The sequence below is a fragment of the Podarcis liolepis genome (genome assembly GCF_965112155.1).
Source record: "Podarcis liolepis genome assembly, chromosome: 6".
NCBI lineage: Eukaryota > Metazoa > Chordata > Lepidosauria > Squamata > Lacertidae > Podarcis > Podarcis liolepis.
In genome coordinates, this window is record NC_139559.1 from 90,334,142 (window position 1) to 90,349,162 (window position 15,021).

Genomic DNA, 15,021 nt, shown 5'->3' on the forward strand with positions numbered 1-15,021 from the left:
GAGGATGAAACATATGACACAATCCATCTCTCTTCCTAATTTCCGAACCCACAAATGATTTCAGCACTTCTGTTTGAAAAACAAAGACCTGAAGACTGAGAATATATAACAGGAAGCAAAAATGGCCCCATAAAGTATGAGATAGAATTTGCTTTCAGCACTGTGAATGGGTGGACCTCGTTTGCTCTGCTCTAGAGAGGAGTGCAATTTTGTAGTTCGGATTTTTTCTGGAGTGCACGCCAATCTCTTATTTCAGGTGTCGTTTACCTGGCTCATCCCGCGAACTTGCTTAACCAAAGGGATTCTGGTCAGGTTTGGAAGTTTCAGCAATGACGTCTGCATCTGAGGATTTGCGTAGAGGTCTGTACTGATGCAACGATGATAATCGTGACACTCCACAGCCTCCAACATCGGAGATGTTTTCCAGACTGTGGCCAAATTGTGTTGGATACTGGCATGTCCTCTTTCTGACAGGGTTCCTCCACAAGAAGACCTGTAAACGTCTCTGAACTTCCTTTATAAGAATATAATTATATAGTGTCTTTAATGAGCACTTAGGCAAATTACACATGACTCCTGACCTGCAGCACTGCTGTTAAAATTATGTGTATCATAGGTGTATGCAATTAACCTAACCTATATATAACATAAAAGGTTATTACATAACAAACACAAGTAGATTTGGTGGACTCACAGAACACTTTACAGAAATTATTGGCCTAAAGCACTAGTTCTCAAACTCCACTCCCCACCTCCCACCATGGACTACTTGAAAATTGCTGCTGGTCTTGGCAGACCAGCTAATATTTTTCTGCTGCTTACAGCAATTGGAATGCAGTGTGCTGCATGCTGTATGATTTACCGTTGTACTTTTGTTGCTTCTTTTCCTTCTTATATTGTATTTCATTGCATCACAGTTTGCATTCCCCAGAATCCAAAGAGTAATGCAACATGAGAAAGAAAAAGAGCAAAATACATTTATTTGTCCGTTTTTATTTCATAAAATGTATATGCCACTTGGTTGAGATAAAACAATAAAATCACGAAAGAGTGACAACAATGCTTCAGAACGTACAGAAAGTTAAAATACTGAAACAGATTGAAATTCACCTGAATGAAGTTCACAGGATACTGGTGGTCACCTGACCACAGTCTGGGAACCCCTTGGCCTTTTCTTCTCCCGAAGATATCCTGTAAGGCAGAGAAGGCTTAGGATCAGAGTTTTCCTTCTCCTAGATGAACAATCTTCCCAGGTTGACGAGCCCCATCTGCCCCCCACTTTCCTCTACAGCACATGCAGAAAACACCTTCTCAACCTCTGGCCCACTATTGGTCTCGTGTGCAGGGGAAGTCCCTGTTCTGCCACCACTTTCTTCTTAATTCAACTTGCTGGAAGAGCTTCGTAGTTTAGGGAGATCATAGGCAGAGATATTCATCTGTGTTCCTTCAGTTGTTGGGACTACCACTCCCATCAACTTTGCTGTTGGCCACAATGTCTGATGGAAGTTGTAGTCCAGAATCTGGAGAGCCACAAATTCACCATCCTATAAAACACATTTTCCCTGAATAAATGTTAAGTATATACAGTGGTACCTCGAGTTAAGTATTTAATTCGTTCCGGAGGTCTGTTCTTAAACTGAAACTGTTCTTAACCTGAAGCACCACTTTAGCTAATGGGGCCTCCTGCTGTCGCCGTGTTCTCATCCTGAAGCAAAGTTCTTAACCCGAGGTAATATTTCTGGGTTAGTGGAGTCTGTAACCTGAAGCGTACGTAACCTGAGGTACCACTGTACTTTGAAATTATTACAAGTGAAAATGGGTGGTTACTCCATTTCTGGTTGGCTCAGTATACAAAGAACTAATATTTCATAGTTTTATATTTATTTCAAAGACCTCTGAATTGTATTGTTGGATAATTCAGTTTTATGAAAGAACTAGAATTTTATTAGCGGAACATTGTATAATTATGTGTCTTAATTAATTACTCATGTCCAGACACTTAGCAACTCTCGTTTTTATTGCTAAACAGAGGAAGTTAGTGTTGCCTCAGTAACAGGAAACACAGTTCTTAATTACATGTTAGAACCAGAAACAAAAGAACTGCTTCTTAACAGGGTGGTTAAAACAGTAAAATGGTAAATGCAACTGCAAAGTGATGCACAATGGGGGAAAAATTATATTTCATATATATTCACATGGGGTGGGTTAACTCATAATGGCTGTCCAGGAATGAGACCTTGGGCTTGTAGCAGATAGCTTGATGAAGATGTCAAACAAGCATGTGGCAGCTGTGAAATAGGTGAATGCCATGCTAGGAATCCTTAGGACATAGATTGAGAATAACCCTGCCATTATCACAATGCTATTAATACAAACCTATGGTGTGATTATGGGACGCGGGTGGAGCTGTAGTCTAAACCACTGAGTCTCTTGGGCTTGCTGATCAAAAGGTGGGTGGTTCGAATCCCCGCGATGGGGTGAGCTCCCGTTGCTCAGTCCCAGCTCCTGCCAACCTGGCAGTTTGAAAGCACGTCAAAGTGAAAGTAGATAAATAGGTACCGCTCCGGCAGGAAGGTAAACGGCGTTTCCGTGCGCTGCTCTGGTTCGCCAGAAGTAGCTTAGTCATGCTGGCCACATGACCCAGAAAAACTGTCTGCGGAAGCGGACAAACACCGGCTGCCTCGGCCTGTAAAACGAGATGAGCGCCACAACCCCAGAATCGTTTGCAACCGGACTGAACTGTCAGGTGTCCCTTTACCTTTACCTTATGGTGTGATTACACTTGGAATATTGTACTGTGAACTGTTCTGGTATGGTCACCTCAAAAAGGGTATTGTAAGAGCTGGAAAAGGTTCAGAAATGAGGAAGCAAAAAGATCGAGGGGATGAAGCAACTCCGCTGTGAGGAAAGGTTGCAACAGTTAGGGCTTTTTGGTTCAGAGAAAAGGCAAGTAAGTGGGGATGTTATAGAGGTGTGTAAATTTACTCATGGTGTGAATAAAGTGAGGGAAAGTTTGCAGGCCCAGTCACAGAGCTATCCTCCCCACCCTCAAGTCAGTGACTAGCTGACCTGTGGCAGAACAGACTCAGGTAGACAACCGATGGGATTGAAAATGGCCACAACCTTATTGATTACAGATGTAGGTGGATCTTTGGCTCAGGCATTGGGTGTATATCCATTTCAGCCTCCTGCTGGAGGGCTGAAGGGACTCTGGTGGTGCTGTGGTCTAAACCACTGAGCCTCTTGGACTTGCTGATCAGAAGGTCGGCAGTTCGAATCCCCGAGATGCGGGAAACTGCCAGGGAGATAGTGTCCACCATGAGCCCCCAAGCTGGAGTTCTGGACGTCCATCGGCCTCCCGTACTCACGCAGATCCAACAGTTAGGGGCACAAAGCCTTTGGATATTCTTAGCATCGTTCCTAGGCTGGTGCACCCTCTTTATCAGCAGAAACACAGCCGAAAGCTTGCATCACAGAAGAGCAGAAAAGCATAATTTACAGACTTTATTTAGCGTTTAACAGAACAAAAGAAAACACGTCCATTCTGTCAGCGTGTCTGAGCCGACTGAGAAAACGAAAGGAAAAAACAGCAAGCATAAACATCCTGTGAATAGGACATGCGCAGACTCTGTTGCTTACAAAAGCCTGCTCCCTTTTAAGGTGGAACGGAAATATCCTAACATCCTCCCCCTTTCCGTGTAACCTGTTGTACCTGTGGTTCACCCAATTGCAACTTTTGAACATAAACCTTTAGTTGTTCTTTGTTAACAACCTTAGACAACAGATCAGCAGGAATTTCATTTCCTGCCATGTAGGACACCTGAATCAGTCCTTTCTGGATACACTCTCTTGCACGATGTAACTTAATCTGCAAGTACTTGGTTCTCTGCTTGCAACTCTCGGAGTTCAGCAAAGCCAAACACGATCTATTGTCTTGATACACTTGTATAGGACATTTCACAGAAACCCCGATGTCCTTAAACAGTTGCATCAACCATTCACAATCCATGAGTGAAAATGACAGAGCATTGAGTTCTGCTTCACAGGAACTTAGGCTCACTGTTGTCTGCTTCTTGCACAACCAGTCAAACAGGCAGTGGTTGTACATGTAGCATACTCCAGAAGTGCTTGTACCATCTGTGGTGTCACTTCCAAAACTTGCATCAGCAAAGATTTCAAGACCTCCAGTCTTCTGACTGGTGAACCTCAGCCTGTAGTGCATAGTCCCTTTCAAATAGCGGGCTATGTGCTTCAGAGCTTTCCAATCCTGAACCGTAGGATTGTTGGCATGTCTGCTAAGCAGATTACAGCTTACAGCTATGTCAGGTCTTGAACATCTGGCAATGAAATTCATCTTGCCTAGAATGCATCTGTACAGCGTTGTGTCAGAAAACGCTTCAGCAGTACTGTCTACCTGGTAACCTGTCACCATCGGTGTGTCTGCTGGGTTTGCATCAACCAAATTCAACCTGGTTAACACATCAGCAATTTTCTGTGTTTGGTGTACCAGAAAATTACCTGCTTGGTCCCTCTCCACCTGCAGAGAAAGATAGTTGGATACCTCACCAAGATCCTTCATGTCAAAGTGCTCCTTCAGTTGAGCTAGGGTGCTTTGGTAAAAAGCCTGATTCTTCCAAAACATCAGAAGATCATCAACAAAACATAAACAATACAGTTTGTTTTGCCCCTCCTCCTTGACAAACACACATGGATCAGCTTTGCCCTGTTGAAAACCTAGAGAAAGCAATGTCTCAGTGAGTTTTGTGTTCCAACACCTGGCACTCTGCTTGAGACCATATAAGGATTTCCGCAGTTTACAGACCATACCCTTCTGTATCTCCATCCCATCAGGTGGAAGCATGAACAGCTGTTCATTCAAAATCCCATACAAAAAAGCTGTATTAATGTCGTGGTGGGAAACATGCAGTTTCTCCTCCGCAGCGACCTTGAGCATCAGCCGAATGCTCTCATATTTGACTGTGGGAGAGTAGGTCTCGTGGTAATCCTGTCCTGGTACCTGTGAAAAACCTCTGGCAACCAATCTGGCTTTGTGTCTGACTACCTTGCCATTCTGGTCTGTCTTGGCCTTGAAGACCCATTTGCTGCCAACCAGTCTCATTCCTGGGACTACCGGTACCAGTTCCCAAGTTTGGTTCCTGTTCAAGGAATCAACTTCAGCCTTCATGGCATTAAGCCAAGGCTCAGCATCTTTAGAGGTTAACTCCTGAACCTCTTTGAAGCTTGAAGGTTCCCATACCTTCTCTGAGCTACCAAGAACAGCAGTTGCTGTCTTAGCAAACTCATCAGCATACCTCTTTGGAGGTCTGCCTTTGGTCGCCCTTTCAGATCTGCGTACTAGACGCAAGTCTTCTGGACTCATCTCCTCTTTCTTAGGAGAAAAGTGACCAATGGTGAACAGTGGTTCTTCCAGTTCATTGTCAGACGCATCAGATGGTCTGACTGAGGCCTGTGCGCTCTTGTAGTCTGCTGTGTCATCACTGTCACTGACACCAGCAGCCGCGCCGCCCACTGAACTGGAATCCGAACTCTGATCATCATCATCATCATCATCATCCTCATCATCATCATCATTCTCAGCAGCTTCCTCAGCTTTAGCTGCTTGCTTGACATCACCTTCATCCTCCTCTGGGTAACTCTGGAAAATTCCCACATTTTCCCCCCACTTAGGATTGTACTCAACACTCCTTGTGAACTTAATGGACTTAGAGTTAGTCATCCACACCCTGTATGCACCTTTTTCGTACCCCATGAACAAACCATGTGCCCCAAGCTTCCCAAGCTTGTTGGTTTGTTGTGTGCGTACCCACATGTCCGAACCAAAGATTTTCATGTGTTTGGTGTTGGGTTTCTTACCAAACATCTTCTCATAGGGGGTACAACCAATGGGTGATGACAATCTGCGATTATAACTGTAAACCAAATTCCCCAAAGCCTCCCCCCAAAACTTATCAGGGAGATTGGCATCATGCAACAAGGTCTTGATTCCTTGCAGCAATGTCTGATTTGCTCTCTCCGCAAGCCCATTCATCCATGGCGATCTGGGCGTTGACATGTCATGCTGGATTCCCTTCTCAGTCAGGAAAGCTTCAAACTGCTGAGAAGTAAACTCCCCGCCCCGATCAGTAAACAAAGAAGAAATGCGTTTACCGTGCACATTTTCCAACCAAGCACAGAATTCCTTAAACTTCGGAAACGCTTGCGATTTCTGTTTGAGCAAATACACATGAATGTACCTGGAAAAGGAATCAATCAGAATCATGAAGTACCTTGCTCCTCCTATAGAGGGCGCAAGTGGCCCAACCAGGTCCGCATGTACTAGCTGGTAGGGTTTGGAAGCCTGCCTGCTAGACTCCTTGCCTTTTGGAGCAACCTTCACCTTGTTCTCTGCACAAGATACACATTTCATGTGAAATTTACAGGGTTTGATGTTCAAACCTTCAACCACCTCTGGCATCTTGGCCAGTGCCTTCCAAGAGAGGTGACAAAATCTTCGATGTGCATCATTAATGCAACCTGCATGAAGAACTTTGTTAGTTTGTGCAACACAACAAGAATCAGCATTAGATACAGCAACAGTGTCATCATAAGTTATATGGAACAAACCATCCATAAACTTTGCATGCAAATAGTCCTCTTTGCCTTTACTGATGACACAGACGCTCCTCTTGAAGGAAATCTGAAAACCACGCCCAGTAAGCTGTGGGACGCTCAACAAGTTGCTTGCAGCGCCTGGAACATATAGTACACCGCTGATGGTTGTGTGCAAACTTGCAAGTCTCACAGTCCCTTCTCCAGCAATTTGCAACGTCCTTCAATCAGCCAGGTGGATCTCACCTTCCTGTGGCTTGAAGGAGATAAAGAGATGCCTGTCCTTGGAGATGTGGCGCGTGCAGCCTGAATCCACAACAAAGTCGCCTTTGGCTGTTGGAGCAGTCTTTACAGCAAGCAAACCCTTGTTTTCCAGTGGTTTGGGCTTTTGCAGCTTGCCCCCCTGCTGCTCCTGGCCAGCAGACTTGCCTTTAGCCTTTGGTGAAGCTGTGCCAGCAAGCAAAACCTTGCTTTCCACTGGCGTGGGCTTTTGCAGCTTGCCCCCCTGCTTCTGGTCAGCAGACGTGCCTTTAGCCTTTGGTGAAGCCGTGCCAGCAAACAATGCTTTGTTTTCCCCTTGCGCGGGCTCTTCACCCTCCCTCTGCTCCTGGCCATCTGCAGGTGTCTGCCTGTGGCTCTGTTTACCTTTGCCTTTCCGGCCTCTGCAAAGGCGATGACCTTGGTTCTCACGAGAAACAGAGCTCTCAGCTGCCGACTCCTTGGCTCCCCCTGGAGGCTGGAATGCTGCCTGGGATGACGTGACGGTCAGCTCCCCCTGCAGCTTGCAACTGGTGCCCTCAGCATCCCTGCATTCATTCGCATTCTGGGAAACAGCTAGGACCTCCGATGCAGTCAAACTCTGGGCTGGGATTATTGGCTTGTGAGCTTTTTTTAAAGCAGACCACATTCCACGTGCAGTGGTGTTGCCAGCCAGCGTCTTAATTTCCTCAAGAGATACGGATAGGACTATTATGTCAATCGCCCTCGAATCAGCTGATCTCCATTTCTCTGTCAGAGGAACTGGGGGGGTTCACAAACAACATGCCACACCCCAAACTGACGCAGTAAACTCTCACACCAGTTTGCCCAGGGTTCATAATTCTGCCCATCCAACTTAGGGCACGGAGCAGTTTCAGAAGCTTGGAAAAATTCCATTCCAGCTTTTGGCATTAGCCGTGAGTCTTATGCCTTCAAAGACTCCTTATCTTGGCAGCCCATTAATCACGAACTCTTTGGCTCGGCTCCCAGGCCAATTAATCTGCCTTGCCGGAGATCAAAGACGAGGTAAAACAGAAAAGCCAAAAACCTCCCTTTTTTTCTTTCGCTTTTCCCACCATACCTCTTTAACGCAGTCTGTTGCAGCTTTACTCTCCTGTAGGTGCCGTGAATCTGGGCCCGAAACCTTGTTGTTGGGAAACTGCCAGGGAGATAGTGTCCACCATGAGCCCCCAAGCTGGAGTTCTGGACGTCCATCGGCCTCCCGTACTCACGCAGATCCAACAGTTAGGGGCACAAAGCCTTTGGATATTCTTAGCATCGTTCCTAGGCTGGTGCACCCTCTTTATCAGCAGAAACACAGCCGAAAGCTTGCATCACAGAAGAGCAGAAAAGCATAATTTACAGACTTTATTTAGCGTTTAACAGAACAAAAGAAAACACGTCCATTCTGTCAGCGTGTCTGAGCCGACTGAGAAAACGAAAGGAAAAAACAGCAAGCATAAACATCCTGTGAATAGGACATGCGCAGACTCTGTTGCTTACAAAAGCCTGCTCCCTTTTAAGGTGGAACGGAAATATCCTAACAGTGAGCTCCTCTTGCTCTGTCCCAGTTCCTGCCAACCTAGCAGTTCGAAAGCACGCCAGTGCAAGTAGATAAATAGGTACCACTGTGGCGGCAAGGTAAACAGCATTTCCGTACGCTCTGGTTTCTGTCACAGTGTCCTGTTGCACCAGAAGCGGTTTAGTCCTTCTGGCCACATGACCCAGAAAGCTGTCTCTGGACAAACGCCGACTCCCTCAGCCTGAAAGCGAGATGAGTGCCGCAACCCCATAGTCGCCTTTGACTGGACTTAACTGTCCAGGGGTCCTTTACCTTTGGGGGGGGGGCTGAAACCACTGCAGGTCGAGCCAGGATTTTAGCACAACTGGCCCTTTTAGGTGTTGCTGCTCAGCTGGTCTTGGCCATGAGCAGTAAAGGAATTCTCAAAGCCCTGAGTCCTGATTGGCTCATTTGAACCCAGCTACTGGTCGGGAGGTAACACCCCTATGGCTGTAATGGCATTTCCACTCATCCGGTGACCGGGTGGATGTGGCTGGCTGGGAAGGAGGCGGAGAGCGAAGGTTTGCAACCGACGCCCATCAGGGAAGCGGTGAGCATCCATTTTCACCCTCTCCCATAACATTAAGACTTGGGGACATCCGATCATGCTGAAGGTTCAATGATTCCCACCAGACAAATGAAAGTGCTTCTTTCCGTGCAGAATTCATTGCGTGTCAAGGTCCCCAAGCCACCCCCCAAATTAATTCACACTTCGCACAGGAATTTTTGTTTAAGGTTTTTTGGCATAATTTTGGCCACAACTTTATTAAAATACAAAATGCGAGTGGTAGCTTAGGCACTGGTTGCGACTATCTGTCCCCGCCCAGGGACAGAACTGACATCCGCACTCCTCCGAAGTCAGTAAGGGAAAACATTTTGGGGAGAAACTGGAGCTCCAAGACAGTTCTCTCCCCCCCCCCAAACCCAGTTTCCCCAATTATATAAATAAATATATATATATTTAAAAAACACCACAAGTCTCCAGTGTGGTTTCTTGGGTTACTTGTCCAATAATAGAAAGAAGAAGTCCGAGGGAAAGAGGAATAGATTCCAAATTTTATGGAATATGCAGAAATGGTGGAACTTACCGGAAGAATACGAAACCAAGATAACAAACATTTTTTTATAAAAGAATGGAAGTGGTTTATTGAATATTTACAGATAAATTATAAACAGATAAAACATTGGCAGGATTATTGTAATAACCTGCAGTTTCATAAGAGTATATATTTACATTAGATAATTAAATGAGCAAGTTAAATGAACCTGGCTATGCAGATGATATATATATATATAATTTTAGGAACCGCATAAAGAGGGAGAAGGAAGAAAGTCCAATTTTGAAATATTAAATTGTAAAACAATTTGAAATGTTGAAATTTGAAACGTATAAATAAAAAACTTTTAAAAAACCCAAAAAGAAAAGAAAGATAGATGGACCTTTGACCTGAACCAGCAGGGCGATTCTTAGGTTCTTATTAACTGGAGCACATTTCACATTCAGAACAGGAATAATCATAGAACTGTAGGATTGAAGAGTTGCAGTGCAGGAATTTTTTTTGCCCAAAGTGGGGCTTGAAGTCACAACCCTGAAATCAAGAGTCTCATTCTCTATCCACAATGCAATCCCAGCAAAGGAAGACCCGGGGGCGTCTTGCCCATAGAGGCTAGTGGCGCGGGGCACCAGGGCACCATGTTCTGGAGGGCGCCAGGGAAGAGGCAGAGCCTGGACACGGCACCTCCCAGCATCAGCTCACCGCCTTTGCCCGCCTCCACCATTCCATGCCGAAGCAGCGCTGTGCCTGGAGGCTCTGTCTGCCGTGGCCACCGCGGCACAAAGCGGCCACCTGAGCCAGGAGGCGCTGCCTCCAGTCCCCGCCTCTTCCCTGCCAGAGGAGCCACCCTCCAGCCGCTGCCCGCCTCCTCCAGCCCCATCAGCAGCGCCATCCTCCCTTAAAAAATCTGGGAAACAGGGGGGGGGTGCTGGGGGTGCTGGAGGGAGCTTTACACCATGGTGCCGGATAATATAATAATAATAATAATAACAATAATAATAATAATAATAATAATAATAATAATAATAATAATAATTTATTATTTATACCCCGCCCATCTGGCTGAGTTTCCCCAGCCACTCTGGGCGGCTTTAAAAACAATACAGCATTAAATATTAAAAACTTCCCTAAACAGGGCTGCCTTCAGATATCTTTTAAAGATAAGATAGCTGCTTATTTCCTTCACATCTGAAGGGAGGGCATTCCACAGGGTGGGTGCCACTACCGAGAAGGCCCTCTTTCTGGTTCCCTGTAACCTCACTTCTCGCAAAGTTTGGTAGTTATTTTTCTCTTTGACATCTGGTGGGAGGGCGTTCCACAGGGTGGGCGCCACTACCGAGAAGGCCCTCTGTCTGGTTCCCTATAACCTCACTTCTCACAGCGAGGGAACTGCCAGAAGGCCCTCGGCGCTGGACCTCAGTGTCCGGGCAGAATGATGGAGGTAGAGATGCTCCTTCAGGTATACAGGACCGAGGCTGTTTAGGGCTTTAAAGGTCAGCACCAACACATTGAATTGTGCTTGGAAACGTACTGGGAGCCAATGCAGATCTCTCAGGACCGGTGTTATGTGGTCCCGGCGGCCACTCCCAGTCACCAGTCTAGCTGCCGCATTCTGGATTGATTCTGGGTATGCTTAAGACAACCTTAAAAAGAACAGCTGCATTCAGCTCATTCTAACTGTGTCCCCCTCCCCAATGGCTGTTCACTTAAATGCTTGTTCCTTAAGGGGCAAACACAGTGTTGTCCTGGGAATGTTAAAATGCATGTCGTTTCAACGGCTTGATTCAGTCTCTAGAGGAGCAAGCATGTTGGTCGGCTGCAAGAGACAAGCCTGAGGTGGAACAGCGAATGCCACTGCCCGCCTGTCCCATCCAATGTGGAATTGTGGCGAGACGAGGGCTCCATAAATCGCTCAGAGGTAAGGCATCAGGCTGAAGTCACCTTTCACTTTCGCAAGTCGCTGCTCGGAGCGCTGATTCCCCTGCAGTAGTGATGAAAGGGTGGAGCGTTCACTCAAAGGAATGCGAAAAAAGAAACCCACAATAAAATGAAAATGAATGGGTGTTAAAAAATGATTAGCTAGCAGGACAGGTCTGAACAAAGAAGGCACACCTATGATTCCTGTCTCCTGATGTCCAAAATAAAGGTATACACCTGGTTACCAGGAGAACTCACAAGGAAAACAAAGAGAAAACACCTCTGGGCTTGGCTGAATGGTGATTTCCCTCTATTCAAATAAGGAGGGTTTTTGGAGGAGTTGTAGCGTCTTGGTGGGGGAGTACAGAGGAGGTTCCTGATTCAGCTTCCAATTAAAAGGATCTCCTAGAGATTCTTCAAAGTATGTCTACCTGACACTGCTTACTACAACGCTCCGCAGCAGTTTTGAGGATGACACAGGGTGTGGTGGGAAGAGAGGTCCAGTTGCACAAGCCAACGTCATTCCGCCTGCACATTCATTTCGTTGAATACCACCCAAAATGTTATTTCACATACAAGTTACTTCATCAAGGACCATACCTCCTCACTGGTTGCTAAGCAATGGTCCCAAATAACCCTCTTGGCTGGCTGTCTTTAACACCAACATGGTTAACTCTTAAATTGCAAACTGAAAGGTTGCTGCTGTTGCACTTCCACAAAAAATTGCATCCTTCCCTCTGTGTCCTGCATGGCAAAATAGACAACAACAGCTTCAAGGGGAAATGGAGGTAGTGAGAAGGATTAAAGCTTCTTTCTCCCAGATCTGTATGTGTCTGTCTGTCCGTCCATCCATCCATCCATCCATCCATGGCAATTCTATTCAAAAACTTCCATACCAAATATATCCTGACTCTGGCTTGGCCCTTAGGAGTCCCTGAATTGAACAGTAAAGAAGCAATCGTGACTTCCATTGTCATTTGTTCGTTCCCAGCCAGATGCAACTCATGTTGGGGAATAAACAGAACTGATAGCATGAATAATGGTAAAAGCCAGCCTCGCTTTAACTTCTGTACCCAGAGATAAAATCTAAATCTCCAATTATTCATATTGCACGGGCCAAAAGAGAGACAGGTGAGCTACATGAGTCAGTAGATCAGATATGATCCAGTATGACAGTTCCTATTGAATGGGAAAGTTGGGGTGCAATGCACAATTATGCACTTGAGTTTACAGTCTGGCTCCCAATGTTTGACTTTGAAGTCCTACATCACCCTCTGGCTTCATGATAAATCACTTTCTCACAGTACAATAGGTTTTATTTCATCAAACCGTGGCCTGACCCTCATGTTGACACAACGTCTGAGTTGTAATCATAACTGGTGCATAATATATGTTTCTCGGGCATGCAACGGGCACATTCTTGCCCCAATGCATCATCCCAGGCCTGCCTATGCCCAAAGGAAAGGCGGGTCCCTTCAATAGCATCTCCATTCATCATTCTGAGATGCACCAGAAATACAAGGCAGTGAACCCCTCTCATCCCCAAGCCTCCTTCTCAGTTACCCAGATCTGAGTTTTTAAGCAGCATTTGTTATGGCTACAGAGAATTGTTACGATTCCAGCAACTGTGGCTTGTGTGGACCATAATCATTCTTTAGGAGAGCAGCCACGAAATTGAAAGATGCCTGCTTCTTGGGAGAAAAGCAATGACAAACCTAGACAGCATCTTAAAAAGAAGAGACATCACCTTGCCAACAAAGGTCCGTATAGTTAAAGCTATGGTTTTCCCAGTAGTGATGTATGGAAGTGAGAACTGGACCATAAAGAAGGCTGATCGCTGAAGAATTGATGCTTTTGAATTATGGTGCTGGAGGAGACTCTTGAGAATCCCATGGACTGCAAGAAGATCAAACCTCTCCATTCTGAAGGAAATCAGCCCTGAGTGCTCACTGGAAGGACAGATCCTTAAGCTGAGGCTCCAATACTTTGGCCACCTCATGAGAAGAGAAGACTCCCTGGAAAAGACCCTGATGTTGGGAAAGATGGAGGGCACAAGGAGAAGGGGACGACAGAGGACAAGATGGCTGGACAGTGTTCTCGAAGCTACCAGCATGAGTTTGACCAAACTGCGGGAGGCAGTGGAAGACAGGGGTGCCTGGCGTGCTCTAGTCCATGGGGTCACGAAGAGTCGGACACGACTAAATGACTAAACAACAGCAACAACAATTGCTGGGGTTATCTCTGTCTTTTTCTGCAGTGGGGGATTTCAAAGAATCATAGAGTTGGAAGGGACAGCGAGGTCAAACATCTAGTCAAACATCGTGCAATACGGTAATCTTTCACCCAGCAAGTGGCTCAAACCCATGACCCTGAGATTAAAAGTCTCATGCTCTACCAACTGAGCTGTTCAGGGTTTTTCATTTCCCCAATGCTGCCTTGCTGCTCTAAAAAAAATGTTGTGTTAATTGGAGGTTTTAGAAAGATCAACAATGCTCTCCATGACACGCCTTCTAATACAAATGAAAGTCTTTGTGTTGTTGAAGAGCATTTATTTTAACGATCTTCTGGAAAAATTACCCCATGTGAAAAGAGGGAAGTAAACATCAAGCAAGGTACATGGCGTGCCTTTTGCAATTTACCTTCCTGAATCAACAATGCATGCACAATGGTCACCTCCCACACTGTTCTGCATCCATTCATCATGCGTTCAGTGTGAGGTTTCTGGTCACCTTCCTACTAATGCACACATAAATGTAGAGGAAAATGAACAGAGGTTCTGTTGGTGTGAAGCTGGGAGGCATCAATAAAAGCCAAAAGGGTGGGGGGGAGTGGGTTTGGGAGTGGGCTGGAGAATGGATGGATAGTTGAATGAACACCAACCATCTGCTGAGCCAGGTCATAGGGGTGGAGCACACAGGTGGCCACTTAGATCAGCAGTGGGGAACTTCGGGTATCCAGGACCATTCCCATTAATAGGGTTACTGCAGACAGGTCAAGAAAGTGGTTTCTGCATGTTCTGGGGAAGAAACGAGTGGCAGGTGGGGCAGGTCAACCTGGGAAGGCTTCTAGGAGAAGGAAAACTCCGATCCTAAATCTCCTTTGCCTTGCGGGTATCTTCAGGAGAAGAAAAGACTAAAGAGTAAACCCTACAGAAATCCAGAGTGGAGTCCCTAAGATCACTGGAAGGACAGATCCTGAAGCTGAGACTCCAATACTTTGGCCACCTCATGAGAAGAGAAGACTCCCTGGAAAAGACCCTGATGTTGGGAAAGATGGAGGGCACAAGGAGAAGGGGACGACAGAGGACAAGATGGTTGGACAGTGTTCTCGAAGCTACCAGCATGAGTTTGACCAAACTGCGGGAGGCAGTGGAAGACAGGAGTGCCTGGCGTGCTCTGGTCCATGGGGTCACGAAGAGTCAGACATGACTAAATGACTAAACAACAATGCCTCCTTCCAGCAACTCCTGCAGCCAAGCTGGTGCCAAACATATTGCTCTGCTTTCCTTTGGACCACATCAGCGAGGCCAAGAGAGGGGTCTTGTTGTCTGGGCAGCCTAGGACCTCCAGACACACTGTGAGGAGAGGATGCTGGGGTAAATGGACCATTAGACTTAAATCC

The 15,021-nt window shown here is 46.1% G+C and overlaps 1 long non-coding RNA gene across 1 annotated transcript in view; it reads right to left on the reverse strand.

Annotated features, from left to right (window-relative positions):
- Positions 1–8,784, reverse strand: part of LOC310708496 — a 46,087-nt gene extending 37,303 nt beyond the window's left edge. Inside the window, exons 1-2 of the long non-coding RNA XR_014527052.1 lie at positions 8,702–8,784; positions 1,111–1,191 (exon numbers count right to left, since the gene is read on the reverse strand). This is a non-coding gene — a long non-coding RNA (uncharacterized lncRNA). The remainder of the gene's footprint in view (positions 1–1,110; positions 1,192–8,701) is intronic.
- Between the last annotated feature and the right edge of the window lie 6,237 nt (positions 8,785–15,021).